The sequence below is a fragment of the Saimiri boliviensis genome, chromosome 12 (genome assembly GCF_048565385.1).
Source record: "Saimiri boliviensis isolate mSaiBol1 chromosome 12, mSaiBol1.pri, whole genome shotgun sequence".
Classification (NCBI taxonomy): domain Eukaryota; kingdom Metazoa; phylum Chordata; class Mammalia; order Primates; family Cebidae; genus Saimiri; species Saimiri boliviensis.
This window is the reverse complement of record NC_133460.1, coordinates 39,108,798-39,132,137: the sequence shown is the minus strand read 5'-3', so window position 1 is coordinate 39,132,137 and position 23,340 is coordinate 39,108,798. Positions and strand designations below refer to the sequence as shown.

Sequence of the window (23,340 nt, the reverse complement as noted above, 5' to 3'; positions counted from 1 at the left end):
ACATTAACTACATTCACGTTGTTTTACAAAATCTCTAGAACTTTTTCATTTTGCAAATCTGAAACTCTATATACTTTGAATAACAACTTCCCATTTCTCCCTCTCTCTAATCCCTGGAAAACACCATTTTACTTTCTGTTTCTGTGAGATTGACTAGTTTACACAATTCATTAAAGTGAAATCATAGTGTCTTTTTGTGACTGCCTCATTTCACTTAGTATAACGTCCTCAAGTTTCAGTCATATAGCACATGTATAGCATGTGACAGGTTTTTAAGGCTGAGTAATATGCTATTGTATGTATTTATATACCACATTTTGTTTAATCATTGATCCCTGTATGAAAATCTGGGTTGCTTCAACCTCTTTGCTATTGTGAATAATGCTATAGTGAACATTGCTGTGCAAATAGCTCTTACTGATCCTGCTGTCAACTTTTTTGGATATATACCCAGAAGTGCAATTTCTGGATCATATGGTAATTATATTTCTCATTTTTTTAGGGTCTTCCATACTGTTTTCCATAGTGTTTGTACCATTTTACATTCCCGGTAATTCTGCATGAGACTTCCAATTTCTTTCATCATTGACTATGATGTTAGTTCCAGACTTTTCATATATGGCCTTTATTATGTGAGGTGGTTTCCTGCTATTTATAGTTTGTTGGGTGTTTTTATCATGAAAGATTGTTGAATTTTGTCAGATGATTTTTCTGCATCAGCTGAGATGATAATGTAGTTCTTGTTCTTCCTTGTGTTAGTGTGATGTATTATATCGTTCAAATTTTTTATGTTAAGCCATCCTTTCATTGGAAGTAAATGCCATTTGGTCAGAGAGTACAATTCATTTATTGTCCTGTTGAATTTAATTTTTTAGTAATTTGTTAGAAATTTTGGCTTCAATAATCATCAGAGACATTGCTCTGTAGTTTTCTTTCTTTCTTTCTTTCTTTTTTTTTTTTTTTTAGTGTCTTTACCTGACCAGTATCTGAGTAATGTTGGCCTCATAAAATAAATTTAGAAGTATTCTCTCTTCTCCATGTTTTGGAAGAGTTTGAGAAAGATTAGAATTAATTCTTCTTAAAATGTTTGGTAGTTCTTTCCAGTGAAGTTACCTGGTTCTGAGGTTTTGTTTTTTACTTGTAGGTTTTTAATTACTGATTTATAACTCCTTACTAGTTATACATCTGTTTTGATGTTTTGATTTCTTCATAACTTAGTCTTACTATGTTGTAGGTTGACATATGATTGTTCATAGTAGTCTCTTACAGTCATTTTTATTTCTGTGGCATCAATTATAATGTCTTTCCTTTTATTTCTAATTTTACTTATTTGAGTTTTCTCTCCTTTTTCTTAGTTTAGCTGTTTGTCCATTTTGTTTTCAAAGAACTAAGTCTTAGTTTCTTTCACATTTTCTGCTTTTTTTTAAATCTCTATTTCATTTATTTTTGCCCTAATCTTTATTATAATATTTTTTCTGCTAACTTTAGGTTTCATTTGTTCTTCTTTTTTTGGTTCCTTGAAGTATAAAGTTAGATTTTGTATTTCATATTTTCTTCTTTTGTAATATAAGCATTTACTGCTATAAACTTTCTCTTCAGTACTGCTTTCACTGGATTATCTGAGTGCTGATATGTTGTTTCTAGTATCATTTGTCTCAAGATATTTCTAATTTCATTTATAATTGCTTCTTTGATTCATTGGTTAAGAGTATGTTATTTAATTTTCACATATTTGTGGGTTTTCCAGTTTTTCTTCTTGCTATTGTTTCATTTCATTGTGGTTGGAAAAGATACATTGTATGAGTTCTACCTTTTTAAATCTATTAAGACTTGCTTTGTGGCCTAATACATGATCTGCCTGGACAGTGTTCCCTGTGCACTTGAGAAGAACATGAGTTAAATCTGCTTGGCGTTCTATAACCTTCTTGTACTTCAATATTGACATTTTTCTATAGCTTTGGGGTATTCTCTGTTATTATCCCTTTAAATAAACTTTCTGCTCCTATCTCTTTCTCTACCTCTTCTTTAAGGCTAGTAAGTCTTAGATTTGCCCCTCTAGGCTATTTTATAGATCTTGTAGGTGTGCTTCATTGTTTTTAATTCTTTTTTCTTTTTTCTCCTCTGTGTATTTTCGAACAGCCTGTCTTTATGCTCACTAATTTCATTTTTCTGCTTAATCAGTTTTGATATTAAAAGGCTCTGATGCATTCTTCAATATACGAATTGCATTTTTCAGCTCCAGAATTTGTTTGATTCTCTTTAATTATTTGAAGCTTTGTGTTAAATTAATCTAATAGAATTTTATATTTATTCTCTGTGTTATCTTCAATTTCTTTTAGTTTTCTCAAAATGGCTATTTTGAATTCTGTATCTAAAAGCTCACATATCTCTGTTTCTCCAGGTTTGGTCCCTGGTGCTTTATTTTGTTCATTTGGTGAGATTATGTTTTTACTGGATTGTCTTCATACTTGCAGATGTTCACCTGTGTCTGGGCATTGAAGAGTTATGTATTTATTATAGCCTTCACATTTTGTGTTTGTTTGTACCTGTCTTTCCTGGGAAGGCTTTCTAAGTATTTGAAAGGACTTGAGCACTGTGCTCTAAGTGAATCTGCTTTAGAGAGGCACACAAAGACCAATAGCACTGGTTCTTGCAGACTCATAGTAGTTTACCTGGATGACCTTGGACAAGATTCAGAATAATTATCTGGATTACCAGGCAGAGACTTTTGTTCTCTTTCCTTGGGCAAAAGACCTGAATAGACGTTTCTCAAAAGAAAACATTCAAGTTGCCAACAGGTTTATGAAAATAATGCTCGGCATCACAAACCGTCAAGGAAATGCAAATAAAAACCACAATGAAATATTATTTCATCCCAATTAGAATGGCTGTTATCAAAAAGACAAAAAATAATGAAAGCTGACATGTATGTGGAGCAAGAAAAACTCATACACTACCAGTGGGAATGAAATTACTACAGTCATTATTAAAAAGAGAATGGAAGTTCCTAAGAAAATTAAAAATAGAACTACCATGTGATTTAACAATCCCACTACTGGCTATATATCCAAAGGAAATAGTATCAGTATATCAAATAAATATCTGCACTCTCAAGTTTGTTGCAGTACTAGTCACAATAGCCAGGATATATAATCAGCCTCAATGTCCGTCAATGGATGAATGAAGAAAATATTGTATATATACACAAGGGAATACTATTCCACCATAAAAAGGATGAAATCTTGTCATTTGTAGCAATATGGCTGAATCTACAGGACATTATTTAAAATAAGCCAGGGATAGAAAGAAAAATACCACCTGATCTCACTCTAAGTTGATCTCCTAGAAGTAGTAGAATAGTGGTTACCAGAGGCTGAGGGATAGTGGGGAGATTAGGAGATTGGTCAATGCATACAAAGTTACAGTTAAATAGGAAAAATAAGCTCTGGTGTTCCATTGTACAGTAGGGTGACTATGGTTAACAATATTGTATTGTATAATTCAAAATATTGTATTGCATAATTCAAAACCGCTAGAAGAGGGGATTTTGAATGTTCTCTCCACAATGAAGGAATAAATGTATGAGGTTGTGAATGAACAAAATACTTTGATTTGCTTTTTATACAATATACATATATCAAACATCATGCTGCACCCCATAAATATGCACAGTTATGTGTCAATTAAAAACAAAAATTTTAACAAGTCAGTAAAAAAAATGTGTAGTCAGTGATTTCACTTATATAAAATTCTAGAAAATGCAAAACTTATTATATTGACAAAAAGCAGATCTGTTATTTCCTGAGTATGAGGAAGGAGCAGGGAGTGTAGAGAGAGAGACAGGGATTTCATAGGGGCCAATGGAAACTCTTGGGTTTGGTAGATATTTTTATTATCTTGATGGTAATCATGGATTTGGGGTATGCACATACATAATAACAAATTAAAGATTTCAAATATGTACAGAGTTTTGTAAGTCAGTTATACCTTAATATGGCTGTTAAACATAAATAAACAATAATTTTTTAAAAAAGTGTTTCGCTTTCATCTCTAATATATATTTTCACTCAGTAGAGAATGCTAGCTTTACTGTTATTTTCATTCAGTTTTTTGGTGAGTTTTAATTTTGAATGGATGTATGTTTTTTCAGTTACTTTTTCTGAATTGATGAAAATATCATGAGTTTTCCCTTTATTCTGTTAATATGATGAATTATAATGATTTATTTTGGTATGATAAATCAGTCTCACATTCCTAGGGTAAATCCTTCTTGGTCATGACATATGTTTTCTCTGTATTAAAGGATTTGAATTCTTAGTAGTTAATTTCTCTCTTTTTTTGTAGTCTTTTAAAGGTTACATTTATATTTGATATAGCTTCCTAATATTCCTTTTATCATTATAAATTTTCTTTTTTACTTTTTATTGTGAATTGGGTTTTATATGATTACTTGAATAACAATTTTGTTTTTCTACATAAATATTTGGTCTGTATATTTTGTCACCCATTTACTTTTTTTTTTTTTTTTTTTTTTTGAGTTGGAGTCTCACTCTCACCCATGCTGAAGTGCAGTGGTGTGGTCTTAGCTCACTGCAACCTCCACATCCCGGGTTCAAACAATTCTCCTGTCTCAGCCTCCCAAGGAGCTGGGATTACAGGCACCTGCCACCATAGCCAGCTAATTTTTTTTTTGTATTTTTAGTAGAGACGGGGTTTCACCATGTTGGCCAGGCTGGTCTTGAACTCCTGACCTCAAGCGATCTGCCTGTCTAAGCCTTCCAAAGTGCTGGGATTACAGGCATGAGCCACTGTGACCAGCCCACCACATTTACTTTTACCCTATCTGTGGCTTTATATTAGAAACATGTGTCTTGATGGCAGTGTAAAGTAAGGTCTTGCTTGTCTGTCTGCAATAACATTTAATTAATTATTGATAGTATTAAGGTAGATGTAAGCCTACCATTTTTTCTGTTTTTCTCCTCAGTGTTTAGCTTCTCTCTGTATTCTTTTCTGCTTTCGTTTGAATGATTAGAATATTTTTAATATTCCATTTTTATCTATTGGCTTCTAAGCTATAATCATGTGTATTTTTCTAGTGGATTCTGTCAGGATTGTAGTATTTATACCGATATTACAGTTAATGTAGTAGTTAATAGAGATAATATACTAGCAAAGAGTTAATATAGTAATAAATAGTAGTAATTAATAGAGTTACTATAGTAGCTAATACCTGCTTAGAGTTGTTATCATACCACTTAAGTAAAATGTAGAAACTTTGTAAGTATATAGGTCCCTTTAACTCCCCTCCTCCAATAATTTATGCTATTGTGTTCCACGTTACATCTGCCTGCACTGTAAAGACTTTCACAAGTAGTTAAAATTTTTATTTTCAAAAGCTGCACTTACATTTAAAAACTTGGAAAAGAAAAAATAGTCTTTTATATTAAACTATATATTTATTATTTCCATTCTTCTCTCTTCATCCCAGTAGGTTCAAATTTCCTGTAATATTTTTCTCTTTAGCCAGAAGAACCTGCTTTAACATTTCTTTAGCACCTGTGACCTGATTTGTAGTATTCCTTCCTGTGAGAAAGCATTTACTTTGTCATCATCCCTGAAGAAAATTTTGCTGAATATAGGGTTCTGTGTTGGCAGTTCTTCTTTTTTAATCTACTTTTAAAATGTTTCACTGTGTTCTGGCCTCCGTAGATTATGAGAAAATCTGTGATCATTGAAATAATTATTTCTCACAATGTAATGTGTATTATCTTTTATATGCTTTCAGATTTTTTTAAATCTTTGGTTTCCAGTATATTCCTGTATTGTGTGTAGGCATAGTTTTTGTTGAATTTATTGTGTTTGGGTTTCATAGACCTTGTTGGATTTGTAAATTATGTGTTTAAACAAATTTGCAAAGTCGTTAGCTATTATTTTTTTGAAATATTTTCTGCCCCAATTTCTTTCTCTTCCTGGTTTTCTTTTTCTAAGAAAGTTATTCTTCATATTTTATAGCTTGTACTGATTTCTATTGATTCATCCTTACCACATTCACTGACTCATTCTTGTGTGAGTCATTCTGTTACTAAGTTCATCTAGTGAATTTTAAAAACTTTAGATATTTTATTTGTTTAGTTCTAAAATTTTCATTTAGTTCTTTTAAAGACTTTTTATTTCTTGCTTGGTAATCCTATCTTTTCATTTATTCAAGTATATTTTCCTTTGTTATATGGAGCATATTTATACTAGCTTCTGTAAATTATTTGTATGATCATTCTAGCAAGTGTGTCATCCCAAAGCTAGCTTCTGTTTATGGTAGGTTCCCTTGCAAACTGGTTACATTTCTCTAGTTGTTTGAATTTTGATTGATTTGGATTTAATCCTGAGCATCATTAATATTATACTGTATAGCCCTTTGGTCCTGTAATCCTTTGGAGAATAATGATGTTTTTAACTTACCAGGCAATCATCATACTTAAGTTCAGAGCGTAAGTTCTGTCTTGCCTTCTGCAAACAGTGGCTCAAATTTTAGTTCAGCTGTCAGACTTTGCTGTACTGGTCCAAATCTGTTTCAAAACTCAAGAGAGAACTTAAGATTTGTATAAGTCCATGAATAGTATTAGAAGATCCCCTTCTCTTGTTGTCTCCTGATTTGAATTCTCCATCCACCTACCCTGAGAAGGTTCTTTTCCTAATTTATCTAACCATAGAGACTGGGTTTCTATCAGAATATATCACTTGTGCTACTTTGCCACTCAGGTATCAGGCCACACTCTTAAGGTAAATGTCATAAAAGAGAGAGAGAATGTAAAAAGAAACTTCAATCCTGTGCTGTTACTTCTTTAAGTTGTGAATTTCCTCTCTGTAATCAACCTACTTTTGTTCAATTTTCAGAGATGTTTTGATAAATTCTTTTGCATGTAGTTCAGTTTGTGTGTGTGTGTAATTAGTGAGAAGTAGAATCAGACTGGAATCATGCTGGAACTAGAACTTCTATATTGATCATTTTTATTAAACTCAGAATTGATTTCATGTCCTTTTTTTATGACTCCAGTAATTTTTGATATCTTTCTTGTATTCTAGTATACCAAGATATGTCAAGTTTAACTTATAATTTTCCCTCTCCTGATTTGGATTCAAGAAGCTCTGGCTTCTTTAAAGAAATATATTATTAAAAAATAATATATATGTATTAGGGGTACTTGTATATGTATAGGCTATTGCTTTCAGGTACTTCCAGTAATTAGAGCTAGGAAACTGTTAATGAGTGGCTGTAAACTGTGAGTTTATATTTTCAGCTTTAGGTTTGGATTACAAAATTTTAACTGAATTTAATTTCAGTACTTATCTTTTTGTCCTACACCAAAATATGAATTTGTAATTAGATTTATTATTATTATTATTATTATTGAGACAGTGTCTCATTCTGTTACCCAGGCTGGAGTGCAATGGCACAATCTCGGCTCACTGCAACCTCTGTCTTCTGGGTTCAAGCAATTTTCCTGCCTCAGCCTCCTGAGTATGCAGGAGGTATGCAGGGTATGTGCCACCATGCCCAGCTGGTATGCAGGTATGTGCCACCATGCCCAGCTGGTATGCAGGTATGTGCCACCATGCCCAGCTGGTATGCAGGTATGTGCCACCATGCCCAGCTAATTTTCATATTTTTCAGTAGAGATGGGGTTTCACCATGTTGGCTAGGCTGGTCTCGAACTCCTGACCTCAAGTGATCTACCCACCTCAGCCTCCCAAAGTGCTGAAATTACAGGTGTGAGTTACTGCAACCAGCTTATAATTAGATTTAATATTTACTTATTTGGTTTGTTTTACAACGTGCATACATTATTATTAGTGAAAATATATTACTAAAAGTGGATTAACATTTCTTTGCAGTTTTAAAAGTACTTTTAATGTGTTCAACTAAGAATGAAAAATCAAAATATCATGTTTAAAATCATTTTATGAGGAATGAGTTCAAAAATATTGCAGGAAATTATTAATATACAAAATCAACTGTATATCTATGTACTAATAGTGAACAATCTAAAAAAAAAAAACAAAACCCAGAAAACAATATTCTTTATCAATGACATCATAATGAATAAAATACTTGAGAATAAATTTAACAAAAGAAGTGCAAGATTTTACACTGAAAACTACTAAACATTCGAAAATTAAAAAGGACATAAATAAATAGACATTCCATGTTCATGGATTGGAAGACTTACAATCATTAATACGGTAACACTTCCATATTGATGTACAGATCCAATGGAATCTATACCAAAATCTCTGCTGGCTTTTTTTTGCATAAATTGACATGTTGATCTTTAAATTCATATGAAAAGGGAAAGAACACAGAATAACCAAAAAAATCTTGATAAAAGAAAGCAATGTTGGAGGACTCACACTTGTTGATTTCAAAACTTAGTAGAAAGCCGCATTAATTAAAATTCTCTCCTCATTTAAATTCTTCATCCACCTACCCTGAAGGGCTTCTTTTCCTGGTTACTCTGACTACAAAGACTGAGTTTCTATAAGAATTCATCACTTGTGCCACTTTGCCACTCAGGTATCAGATCCCACTCTTAAGGTAAACATCATGAAAGAGAGGAAGAATGATAAAAGAAACGTCAGCCATTTGCTGTCACTTCTTCAAGTTATGAATTCCCTTTGTAATCAAACTACTTTGGTTATATTTTCAGAGATTTTTGATAAATGCTTTTATATTTGGTTTGTATTTATGCATTAGTATAAAACAGACATATAGGTCAGTGAAATAAAATTAAGAGTTCAAAAATAAACCTTCACAATTAGGTTAATTGCTATTCAATAAGGGAAGGAACAGCCTTTCCAACAATCATTCATGCTGAGACAACTGCATGTCCAGACTGAAAGGAAAATACTTTGTCTACATTTTATTAAAAAATAAAACTCAAAATAGATTTGAGACCTAAATATTAGAACTAAAACTGTAAAACTCTTAGAAGGAAACACAGTTGTAAATCTTTGTGAGTTTGTATTAAGCAATGGTTTCTAGATATGACACCAAAAATACAAGCAATAAAAATAAATACATCGAAATTCAAATCACACACTTACTTTTGTGTTTCAAAGAACATCATCCAGAACATGAAAAGAGAAACCACAGAATGGGAAAAAATATTTGTAAGTCATGTTCATGTACCTGATAAATGTATAGTATTCAGAAAAATCTAAAGAATTTTTTTTCCATGTCCAACTGGCTTGTTTTATTGCAGAAGGGGATGTGGAATAAACAACGTGAGACAGCTGGGACCTGAGGCTGGTGAAACCCCCTCCCTTCCCCATACATGCCCATTGCCCCAAATAAAAAATAAACAACTATGGGAGAGCAGCCAAGACAGTGACTAGGGGCAGGAGAAGGAGACACAGAACTCAAGGGCAGCAGTGAAGAGACCATGAGTGTGCTGGGAGAGCCTAGGAGCACGGTGGCACAAACAGGGACAAGTACAAGTCTCTTTGTCTTCCCTGGGGTTATGTATAAATATAGAGAGATGAGGCCTTCTCTCTCCCTGCTCTCCCTTCAGCTCCATGCTGCTTGCTGAGTCCCAGCTCCTCTTTCCACATGAGGGTGAAGGGAAGCGGGGATGAGCAAGTCATCACTGAATTGCAATCAGACCCACATCCATCAGCTTCTGGATCTTCTGTGCTACTACAGGATTCTTTAAGTGTTCACTGAGTGTCTGGGGATGCTTCTGCATCTGTTCCAGGATAAGGTGCATGGCTGGGTCACTCATGATCTGCTGCTCCTCTGGGTCAGCCATGGCTCCTCACTTTACATCTTCTGGACTGTCGTGCTGGTTGTACTGCGCCATCATACAGCACTGGTAGCCGGCTGCCGCCTCCTTACAGCTGGAGTCTAGGTCTAGTGCCTTCTGGTACACAACCATGGCTTTGGTGTAGTCCTTCAATACTTCCAGGGCAGCTGCTTTCCGTGTATCACCCTTGATGAAGGTCAGCTCCAGCTGGATACATTCTTCACAGTCTTTGAGTGTCATCTGGAACTCCAGGATTGTGGTGTAGCAGGCAGCTTTGATTGCTGTATAATTTAGCATCTTTCAGGTTCCTTTTGATGGCTTCCGTATAATGCTTCATGGCCTGGGGATAATCCCCTTTCTGAAAACACTCATTGCCTTTGTTCTTCTCCTCCAAAGCCAGGTCGGGGTTTATGTAGACCAGTCGCTCTTGCTCCTTCAGGATTTTCTCTGCCTACTGGCATTTCTTGAGCACATCTAGGATCAGGTGCTCTGCCAGATACTTGTTATAGAAATGAATGGCATCTCTGTACTTTTATTATTTGAAGTAGGAGTTGCCAATTTGAGCATAAGGTTTGGCAATCTGTCTACAGTCTTGGTTTTCTTTCCCACTTCAGTGCCTTTCTTACAAAGCTCACAGCACTTATTGTAGTCGCCCTTTTCAAAGTATACTGCTGCTTGATTGGTAATATAAGTCATGTTGGTGGGGTCTAGCTCCTTGGCTTTGTCAAAATGCTTCAAGGCTGTGTCGAAGTCTTTCTTCTTGTAGGCATCGTTCCCCAGCTCTTTTTATTTCAGTACCTGCTTCTTATTCTTTGGAAGATCTTCTCCCATTGACTCTGAGTTGGTCTCCTTTTTGGGAGCCCAAACCAATTGGCTGGTGGTGGAGGTATTGCAACCTCTGCCTCACTTATACTGCCAAGATTGATCCTAAGGAGGACACTGAGAGTGGTCATGATCCAGGGATCTGGTAGTTTTGTGCCCAGATAGGAAGGCTCGTTTCACAGCTGCTCTATCAGCTCCAGGTGGGTAGGATCACTGAGCAGTGTCCTTGTCCTGGGATCACTCTCCAACTTCTGATATAGATTGGGCATGTTGAAAGGGTTCATGGATTTTCTCTCTGCCAATCTGGGCTTCATATTCTGTAAACCCTCTTTCATATGAGAGTTATTTGCTTTGTGCTTTAAGCACTCCTCATAGGTTTGCTTGGCTTCTTCAAATTGGTTTTAAGAACTCAAGAGCTACTGCTTTTCTTGAATAGCCCTTGCCCCAGTCAGGTTGATGGTCTTGCAGCTGTCCTTTTAGGCCTTCTGGTAGTCTCCTTTCTTGGCATAGGTGATAGAACAGTTTCTGTAGAGCACGTGGTTGTGGGGATCCAGCTTAATGGCTTCTAAGTAGCACTACAAGGCGTCATCAATGTTGCTCATGCTCAGGGTTTGTTGCCCTTCTCTTTTAGCTCATTGGCCTGCTCCATAGCACAGCATGGCCTGGAACCCCATTGAATCTAAACCTCCAAAGAACTTTTATAACTCAGCAATTAAAAGACAAAGTGGCTAAAGGATTTGAATATATATATATATATATATATATATATATATATAATTTTTTTTTTTGAGACGGAGTTTTGCTCTTGTTACCCAGGCTGGAGTGCAATGGCGCAATCTCGGCTCACCGCAACCTCTGCCTCCTGGGTTCAGGCAATTCTCCTGCCTCAGCTTCCTGAGTAGCTGGGATTACAGGCATGCGCCACCATGCCCAGCTAATTTTTTTTGTATTTTTAGTAGAGACGGGGTTTCACCATGTTGACCAGGATGGTCTCGATCTCTTGACCTCGTGATCCACCCACCTCAGCCTTCCAAAATGCTGGAATTACAGGCTTGAGCCACTGTGCCCGGCCTGAACTCCTCTGTTCTAACCCGATGCAAGGAAGCAAAGAACCTTGAAAAAACGTTAGGTGAATTGCTAACTAGGAAAATCCGTTTAGAGAAGAACATAAATGAACTGATGGAGCTGAAAAACATATCACAAGAACTTTGTGAAGCATATGCAAGTATAAATAGCTGAATAGATCAAGCAGAAGAAAGGATATCAGAGATTGAAGATCAGCATAATGAAATAAAGCAAGAAGACAAGATTAGAGGGAAAAAAATTGTGAAAAGAAATAAACAAAGCCTTCAAGAAACATGAGACTACGTGAAAAGACCAAATCTGTATTTGATTGGTGTAACTGAAAGTGACGTGGAGAACAGAACCAAGTTGGAAAACACACTTCAGTATATTATCCAAGAGAACTTCCCCAGCATAGCAAGACAGGCCAACATTCAAATTCAGGAAATACAGAGGATACCACAAAGATACTCCTTGTGAATATCAGCCCCAAGACACATAATCATCAGATTCACTAAGGTTGAAATAAAGGAAAAATTTTAAGGCCAGCCAGAGAGAAACATAGGGTTACCCACAAAGGGAAGCCTATCAAAGTAATAGTGAATCTCTTGGCAGAAACTCTACAAACCAGAAGAGAGTGAGGGCCAATCTTCAACATTCTTAGAGAAAATAATTTTCAACCCAGAATTTCATATCTAGCCAAACTAAGCTTTGTAAGCGAAAGAGATATAAAATCCTTTACAAACAAGCAAATGCTGAGAGATTTTGTCACCACCAGGCCTACCTTACAAGAGCTCCTGAAAGAAACCCTAAATATGGAAAGGAACAACCAGTACCAACCACTGCAAAAACACAATAAATTGTAAAATTTCTTCATCAACACTATGAAGAAACTGCATAAACTAATGGGCAAAATAACCAGCTAGCATCATAATAACAAGATCAAATTCACATATGACAATATTAATCTTAAATGTAAATGGGCTAAATGCCCCAATTAAAAGACATAGACTGGCAAATTGGATAAAGAGTCAAGACCCATCAGTGTGCTATATTCAGTAAACCCATCTCATGTGCAAAGAGAGACACAGGCTCAAAATAAAGTGTTGAAGGAATATTTACGAAGCAAATGGAAAGGAAAAAAAAAAGCAGGGGTTGCATTTCTAGTCTCTGATAAAACAGACTTTAAACAACAAAGATCAAAAGATACAAAGAAGGGCATAACATAATGGTTAAGGGATCAATGCAACAAGAAGCACTAACTATTCTAAATACATATGCACCCAATACAGAATCACCCAGATTCATAAAGCAAGTTCTTAGAGACCTACAAAGAGACTTAGACTCCCACATAATAATAGTAGAAGACTTTAACGCCTCACTGTTAATATTAGACAGATTAACGAGACAGAAAATTAACAAGGATATATAGTACATGAACTCAACTCTGGACCAAGCAGTCTGAACAGACATCTGCAGAACTCTCCACCCCAAATCAACAGAATATGCATTCTTCTCAGCACCATATTGAACTTATTCTAAAATTGACCACATAATTGGAAGTAAAACACTCCTCAGCAAAGGCAAAAGATGGAAATTATAACAAACAGTCTCTCAGACCACAGTGCAATCAAATTAGAACTCAGAATTAAGAAACTCACTCAAAACTGCACAACGACATGGAAACTGAAAAACTTGCTCCTGAATGACTACTGGGTAAATAATGAAATTAAGGCAGAAATAAAGATGTTCTTTGAAACCAATGAGAACAAAGACACAACATACCAGAATCTCTAGGACACATTTAAAGCAGCATGTACAGGGAAATTTATAGCACCAAATTCCCACCAGAGATAGCAGGAAAGATCTAAAATTGACACCCTAACATCACAATTAAAAGAATTAGAGAAGCAAGAGCAAATAAATTCAAAAGCAAGCAAGACAAGAAATAACTAAAATCAGAGCAGAACTGAAGGAGAGAAAAACATCAAAAAACCTTCAAAAAATCAATGAATCCAGGAGCTGGTGTTTTGAAAATATCAATGAAATAGATGGACCTCTAGCCAGACTCATAAAGAAGAAAAAGGTGAAGAATCAAATAGATGTAATAAAAAATGATAAAGGGGATATCACTATCAATCCCACAGAAATATGAACTACTGTCAGAGAATACTATAAACACCTCTATACAAATAAATTAGAAAATCTAGGAGAAATGGATAAATTCCTGGACACATATACCTTCCCAAGACTAAACCAGCAAGAAGTCAAATCCTTGAATAGACCAATAACAAGTTTTGAAATTGACAGTCTGCAAACCAAAAAAATGTCCAGGACCAGACAGATTCACAGCTGATTTATACGAGAAGTACAAAGAGGAGCTGAAACTACATTCCTTCTGAAACTACTCCAAACAATAGAAAAAGAGGGAATCCTCCCTAACTCATTTTATGAGGCCAGCCTCATCCTGATACAAAAACCTGGCAGAGACACAACTAAAAAGGAAAATTTCAGGCCAATATCCATGATGAACATCAATGCAAAAATCCTCAATAAAATACTGGCAAACTGAATCCAGTAGAACATCAAAAAGTTATCCACCATGATCAAGTTGGCTTCATCCCTAGGATGCAAGGATGGTTCAACACATGCAAATCAATAAATGTAATCCATCACAAAAACAGAACCAACAACAAAAACCACATAATTATCTCAATAGATGCAGAAAAGGCCTTCGACCTAATTCAACAGCCTTCATGCTAAAAACTCTCAATAAACTAGGTATTGATGGAACATATCTCAAAATAATAACTATTAATGACAAACCCACAGCCAATATCATACTGAATGGGCAAAAGCTGGAAGCATTCTCTTTGAAAACCAGCACAAAACAAAGATGCCCTCTCTCACCACTCCTATTCAACATAGTATTGGAAGTTCTGGCCAGGGCATTCAGGCAAGAGAAAGAAATAAATGGTATTCAAATAGGAAGAGAGGAAGTCAAATTATCTCTCTTTGCAGATGACATGATTATATATTTAGAAAATCCCATTGTGTCAGCCCCAAATCTTTTTAAGCTGATAAGCAACTTCAGCAAAGTCTCAGGATACAATATCAATGTGCAAAAATCACAAGCATTCCTGTACATCAATAACAAACAGAGAGCCAAATCATGAGTGAACTCTCATTCACAATTGCTACAAAAGGAATTAAATACCTAGGGATACAACTTTCAAGTGATGTGAAGGACCTCTTCAAGAAGGACTACAAACCACTGCTAAAGGAAATAAAAGAGGACACAAACAGATGGAAAAAATTCCATGCTTATGGATAGGAAAAATCAATATTGTGAAAATGGCCATACAGTCCAAAATAATTTATAGATTCAGTGCTATCCCCATCAAGCTACCATTGACTTTCATCACAGAATTGGACAAAAAAAAAAAAAAAAAAAAAAAAAAAACGGAACCAAAAAAGAGCTCACATAGCCAAGACAATCCTATGCAAAAAGAACAAAGCTGGAGGCATCATGCTACTTGACTTTAAACTATATACTATAAGCCTACAGTAACAAAAACAGCATGATATTGGTACCAAAATGGATATATAGACCAATGGAACAGAACAGAGACCTCAGGAATAATACCACAAATCTCCAACCATCTGGTATTTGAGAAACCTGACAAAAACAAGAAGTGGAGAAAGGATTCCCTATTTAATAAATGGTTTTGGGAAAACTGGCTAGCCATATGCAGAAAGCTGAAACTGGATCCCTTCCTTTTACCTTATACAAAAATTAAGTCAGGTTGGATTAAAGATTTAAACGTAGAACCTAACCCCCCCCCCCAAAAAAAAAAAAAAAAAACCCTAGAGGGAAACCTAGGCAATACCATTCAGAACATAGGCATGGGCAAAGACATCATGACCAAAACACCAAAAGCAATGGCAACAAAAGCCAAAATAAACAAATGGAATCTAATTAACTAAAGAGCTTCTGCACAGCAAAAAAAACTAACATCAGAGTGAACAGGCAACCTTCAGAATGGGAGAAAAATTTTGCAATCTGTCCATCTGACAAAGAACTAATATCCAGAATCTACAAAGAACTTAAACAAATTTACAAGGAAAAAACAACCCCATCAAAAAGTGGGTGAACTATATTAACAGACAATTCTCAAAAGTAGACATTTATGCAGCCAACAAACATATGAGAAAAAGCTCATCATCACTGATCATTAGAAAAATTCAAATCAAACCCACAATGAGACATCATCTCATGCCAGTTAGAATGGTGATCATTAAAAAGTCAGGAAACAACAGATGCTGGAAAGAATGTGGAGCAATAGGAATGGTTTTACACTGTTCGTGGGAGTGTAAATTAGTACAACCATTGTGGAAGACAGTGTGGTGATTCTTCAAGTATCTCATACTAGAAACAACATTTGACTCCACAATCCCATTACTGGGTATATATCCAAGAGATTATAAATCATTCTACTATAAAGACACATGCACATGTATGTTTACTGTGGCACTGTTCACAATAGCAAAGACTTGGAGCCAATCCAAATGCCCATCAATGATAGACTGAATAAAGGAAATGTGGCACATATACACCATGGAATACTATGCAGCCATAAAAAGGATGAGTTCATGTCCTTTGCAGGGTCATGGATGAAACTGGAAGCCATCATTCTCAGCAAAGTAACACAAGAAGAGAAAACCAAACACTGCATGTTCTCACTCATAAGTGGAAGCTGAACAATGAGAACACATTGACACAAGGAGGGGAACATCACACAGTGAGGCCTGTTGAGGTTGGGGGGTAGGGGAGAGATAGCATACGAAGAAATACCTAATGTAGACGATGAATTGATGGATGCAGCAAGCCACCATGGCATGTGTATACCTATGTAACAAACCTGCATGTTCTGTACATGTGCCCCAGAACTTAAACTATAATTAAAAAAAAATGATAAAGTGCTGATACATGCTACAACATGGATGAACTTTGGAAAATATTAGGATAAGTTAAAAAGTCAGACAAAAGGCTACATTTAGTAAGGTTCTATTTATATGAAATGTCCAGAATAGGCAATTACATAGAGATGGAATTAATGATTTCCAGAGCAGGGCCAGAAAATTACAGAAACTCATGACTAATAGGTGCAGAGTTTCTTTTAGGAATATTGAAAATGTTTCTCAGTATTTAGTGGTGATGGTTTTATACAATAAAAATTCAACTATAAATAAAAGCAACACAAGCAAAAGAGTCAGTTATAATCACAATTTATAGATGATACAAATGATACAAAAACAAATGGAAAATTATCTCATTCTTATAAATCACAATTAATATGTTAAAATAACCACACTGCTCAAAGCAATCTACAGATTCAAAGTAATTCCAAAATTTACCAACATCATTTTTCACAGGTTTAGAAAAAGACAATCCTAAAATTCATATGGAACCAAAGAAACAGCCTGAATAGCCAAAGCAATCCTAGGCAAGAAGAACAAAGCTGAAGGCATCACACTACCTTACTTCAAATTATATTACAAGACTACAGTAACCAAAACAGCATGGTGCTGTTATGAAAGTAGGTACATAGATCAATGGAACAAAATAGAGAACCTAGAAATAAACCCATATATTTATAGCTAACTGATATTTAATAAAGCCAATAAGAAGGCATAATGGGGAAAGAATACCCATTTAAGTAAATGATACTGTGAAAACTGAATTGCCATATGCTGAAGAATAAAACTGGACCTCTTTCTCTTACTGCATACAAAAATAAACCCAAAATGATTCAAGACTTAAATGTAAGACCCAAAACTATAAAAATACTAGATGAAATCACAGGGAAAACTCTTCTGAACATTAGTCTAGAAAAAGAATCTATGACTAAGACCTTAAAAGCACAAGCAAAAAACAAAAATAGACAAATCAGACTTGGTTAAGCTAAAAAGCTTATGCACAGCAAAAGAAATAATAGAGTGAAGAGACACCTGAAGAATGAGAGAAAATATTTGCAAACTATTCATCTAATATCAGAATTTATAAGTAATTCTAACAAATAAACAACAACTAAAAACAAATAATCCCATTAAAAAGTGGACACAGTGACTTCAAAGTACAGTACAAGACTATAGTAACTAAAACAGTATGATACTGATACAAAAACACACACACAGACCAATGGAACAGATTAGAGAGCCCAGAAATAAGCTGCACACCTACAACTATCTGATTTTTGACACAGTCAACATTTACAAGCAATGGGGAAGGATTTACTATTCAATAAATGGTGCAAGGATAACTGGCTAGCCATATGCAGAAGATTAAAACAGAACTCCTACCTTTCACCATATTAAAAAATCAATGAAGATGTATCAAAGACTTAAATGTAAAACCTAAAACTATAAAAACCTTAGAAGAAAACCTAGGAAATACCATTCTGGACACTGGCTCTAGCAAATACTTCATCACAAAAATTCCAAAAACAATTGCAACAATAAAAAATTGACAAATGGGGCCTAATTGAACTAAAGCGCTTCTACCCACCAAAAGAAACTATCAACAGAATATATAGACAACCTATAGAATGGGAGAAAATATTTTCAAGCTCTACCTCTGACAAAGGTCTAATATCCAGAATCTATATGGAACTTAAGCAAATCAACAAGCAAAAACCAAACAACCTCATTAAAAAATTGGAAAAAGACATGAACAGACATTTCTCAAAAGAAGACACAAAAATGGCCAACAAGCATATGAAAAAAAATGCTCAATATTACCAATATTTAGGGGGATGCAAATCAATATCACAATAAGATATCATCTCACACCAATCAGAATGGCTATTATTAAGAAACAAAAAAATAATGGATGCTGGCAAGATTACAGAAAAGAGGGAATGCTTACACATTGATGGTTGGAATGTAAATTAGTTCCGCCACTATGGAAAGCAGCCTGGAGAGTTCTCAAAGAACTTAAAATGAACTACCATTCGACCTAGCAATCCCTATTTTGTATATAACTAAAAGAATGTAAATCATCCTATCATACAGACACATGCATATACATGTGTTCATTGCAGCACTACTCTCACAATAGCAAAGGCATGGAATCAACCTAGATGCCCATCAATAGTGGACTGAACACATAAAATGTGGCACATGTACACCACGGAATACTTCACAGCCATAAAAAGAACAAAATCATATCCTTTGTAGCAACATGGATGGCATTGGTGTCCATTATCCTAAGCAAGTTAATGCAGGAACAGAAAATCAAATGCTGTATGTTTTCACTTACAAGTGGGAGCTAAACACTGAATACACATGGACTCAAAACATTAAACAACAGACACCAGGAACTACTTGAGGGTGGAGGGAGGAAGGAGGATGTAGATTGAAAAACTACTCATTGGGATATTATGCTGATTATTTGGGTGAAGAAATTATCTGTACATTGAATCCCCATAATGCAAACTTATTCATGTAACAAACATGCATATGTAAACCCTTGAACCTAAAATAAAAGTTGGAAATAAAAAAACTGAGTAAAAAAAATAAAAATGGGCAAAAGACATGAACAGACATTTTTCAAAAGAAAGCATACAAATGGCAAGCAGATATATGAAATAAGGCTCGACATGACTAATTATCAGAGAAATGCAAATTAAAACCAAAATTAGATATCATCTTATGTTAATCAGAATTACTATTATTTAAAAAGTCATAAAACAACAGTTGTTAGTAAGGATGTAGAGAAAAGGGAACTCTTGTACACTGTTGGTACGTAAATTAGCACAGCCTCTATGAAATACAGTATGGAAATTTTGCAAAGAACCAAAAATAGAATTATCATCTGATACAGCAATTCTACTACTTGGTGTCTACCCAAAGGAAAAGAAATCAATATATCAAAAAGATATTTGCACTCATGTTTATTACAGCACTATTCATAATAGCAAAGATATGGAATCAACCTAAGTGTCCTTGAACAGAAGACTGAATAAACAAAATGTAACATATATACACAATGAAATACTATTCATCCATAAAAAATGAATAAAGTTGTATCTTTTGCAGCAACATGGATGGTACTGGAGTTCATTATAAGTGAAACAAGCGAGACAGAGAAAGACAACTATCACATGTTCTTACTCATAAGTGGGTGCTAATAAATGTTTACACATGGATATAGAATGTGGAATGATTCAAAATAGACTTTAAAACAAAAATTGTTACTAGAGACAAGAACATTTTATAATGGTAAATGGGCCAATCTGTCAAGATGACATAACAATTATAAATATAAAAGTACCTAACAACAGAGCCCCCAAATATTTAAAGCAAAAACTGACAGAGTTGAAGAGAGCAATAGACAATATAACAATAATGGTTGAAGATTTTGATACCCTACTTTCAACAACAAATGGAACAACCAGGCAGAAGACCTTAAGGAAACAGAAAACTTGAAAACACTATAAACCAACTACAGCTAACAGATATCTATACAATCCAACAATAGCAGAATATACATTATTCTCAATGCATATATAACATTCTTCAGGATAGATGATATGTTAGACTATAAAAAAGCTAAATAAATTTTAAAGGATTGAAATTATACAAATTATGTGTTATGTCTATAATAGAAAGAAGTTAGAAATGTATAACAGAAAGAAACTTAGAAAATTCAAAAATATGTGGAAATTAACTAACACACTCCTAAATAACTAATGGGTCAGAAAAAAATCACAAGTGAGAAAATACACCTAGATGAACGAAAATGAAAACACAACATGTAAAACCTTGTAAATACCACGAAAGCAGTTCTTACAGGAAAATTTATAGCTATAAACACCTATATTATGAAAAAAGATAGATTTCAAATCAATAACCAAACCTTGGATCTTAAAGAAAAAACTAGAAAAAGAAGAACAAGCAGTTAGAAAATAAAGATGAACATAAGGAAAATAAAGAGGAGAAAAACAATAGAAAGAATACATAAAATTAAAATTTGTTTCTTTGAAAAGATCAACAAAATTGACAAACTTTTAGCTAGATTGAACAAACAAAAAAAAAAGAGAATAATATGCAAATCACTGTAATAAGAAATGAGAGAGAAAGCATTACTTCTGAACTTACAGGAATAAATCTAGCGACTGGAGAAATAAAGCTTCCATGAATTCACTTCTGCCTTGAGCCATCAGTGCTTAGGTAAGGACTTGATCTGAACTTTTGATGTAGATATAAGGATTGGGACATTACAGATCAGTGAGTTTGTAAACAGTGACCCACAGTCCAAACTGAGCTGTCAGATGTTATTCAGCTGACTCATCTAGTAATTTTAAAAAATTTTAAATAAGTTAATAATAATAAGGAAATATCACATTGTAAAAGATTTCTGTCTTCTTAAAAAAAAAAATCTAAAGATTTGGCTGCCTACATTTCAACATAATAATATCAGGCATAGCTAAGAAGCACCATGCCCTTTAGAAGAGACATGTATTTCCAGTTGTTCACAGCCTTATCAGCCCTTATTGCCTTATATCTTGTTATTTCTCTCACTCAACCTTCCAGCCCTTAAAATATTATATTTCAATTCCTACGTGCAGACAAAGCTCATTATTCTTAATATCAACTTCAAATGTTAGTTTTAGAGAATATCAAACCAAAGTTTTTTATTTATCTTACAGATGCACGGTAAAGTAAGATGCAAGAACATAAAATGCTTTATCTAAGGTCACACAGTCAGCTAGTGGCAGAGCCGGGATTAGATTACAGTCATGTCTTCCAGCACTTTTCCTCTGCATTCTGCTAAATTAATGTGTATTCCAAATCCTTTTGACAATATTTAAGTATTATCTACACTAATTCTTTGAGCTATGAGTTTCATGGGTGTTAACCTCCATGTAACAATGCCTTATCAGTTGTCTTAAGTTTGACTCTTTCTCATGGATGGTATAAAGAGATTTAGATTAAAAAATAATCCATATTCATCCCGTCTCTTTGGCTCCTGATTTTATAGGATTTAATCACTTCTCCCTCTGCCTTTGTGTTTTCAAAAACAGAATCCTAACTTTTATATTGGTCTTGTCTTGGAAATGTTGTGAGGCCAGTCAACTACAGGTTTTTCTGTTTTATTCTTTAGGGAGACTCAAGGAACATTTTTGTAAGATTGTCTCCATATCCTTGGTGCCCCACCTGTAAAGACCACCCCACTAGAAAGGAAGCCCCTTATGAAGGGCAAGAAGCTCAGCCCAAGAGCTATTGACTATGCCACATCACCCTCCATTGGGGTCCACCCTTATGCACTGACATTTCTAGTCAATGATTTTTCTGAAGTTTGGCTTTTCATATTTAGGCCTTTAAATGTAATTTTCCTTAATACTCTTTTTCATATATTGTATTTTCTTTTACCTTTGTATGCCCTAATTCCTGCTCTTAAGCCTTAATCTCTCACATTTATATGGATTTTTGTTTAAAATTTTATTTCATGGGTTTTCATCCTTTATCTCTTTTGCTCTCAGGATTTTAGTCTTTAATCTCATTGACCACTGGCCTTTTATACTTTATTCTAAACGTCACGTATTTTCTTTTATTATTTTCAACTGTTAATCTCTTGTCTTCTTTGGGATATTTATTCTCCCATTTCAGTTAGTACTTTACTCTTTCTTTCCCCCTTATTCTCAGTGTTTTAATGTTATTTTATTTCTAATCTCCTATTCTTCCTTAATTATTAAAAATCAATCACATATTTTTCCTTAATTAATTTTGTGTCATGACTGACAAGAAGTGTGATTATAGATGTGGTAACTACAGAGGGGACCTGTGCTACAAAAAAGGATAAGAGGAAGCTTTTCTTTCCTCTTGGTCATCCTGTCTTCAAAGAGCCCCTCTTAAAAATACCATTGCCTATCATTCTACTGTACTGTCAATTTCTTTCTTCTTATTTCAAGAGAGTATTTAACATGTATTGATTATGCATTTATTACAGTGAAGTATTCAGATCTCTGGGGACCTGAATTTGGGACATAGCAATGGTCCGATAAGTTCTACCCAGAATCAAAGGGAAGAAGGAAATATTGATCAGCTATAAAACATTCTTTAAATAAAAAATTTCTTACAAAAGGCAACTATGAACTGAGATGATAGTGGTGTATATGGTTTCTTAGGAAAATATTCCAGATTATATTACTACCTGGATGACTATGTTGCAGAAGCTTCCAGGTTATGTCATCCACATAGCTGATATACAATTTAAATAAAGCCTCCTGGGTTTATATAACTCTAGAGACCTACATGTCTAATTTTGGTGTCAGCATCAATTTTGCATCAGATTAACCTCTCTACTAATCATTATCCTCAGTATGATTTTTCCCCGATGGAAAAATAAACACAACATTTTAATATGTAGCCATACTGGCCCATAGTTCATTACCCATACCCAGACCAGGAGCTTAGGGAGCTCAGAGAAGTGGGGTGAACCAAAGCTTTAAAACTCTCTTGTGACCTTTTACCAGCAAAAAAACTTTGCTCCTGATGCCTCAATGGAAAGTTTAGCCCTTCTTTTTCTGTCAATGATTTGAGCTTAAAATAGGTCCATCTTCATGTGTCATGCAAATGTGGTACTCATCCAAGT

At 34.6% G+C, this 23,340-nt stretch overlaps 1 pseudogene; it reads right to left on the bottom strand.

Moving 5' to 3' along the window:
• Nucleotides 1-9,638: 9,638 nt before the first annotated feature.
• On the bottom strand, nucleotides 9,639-11,268 carry LOC101038447 (stress-induced-phosphoprotein 1 pseudogene; annotated as a pseudogene).
• Nucleotides 11,269-23,340: the final 12,072 nt, after the last annotated feature.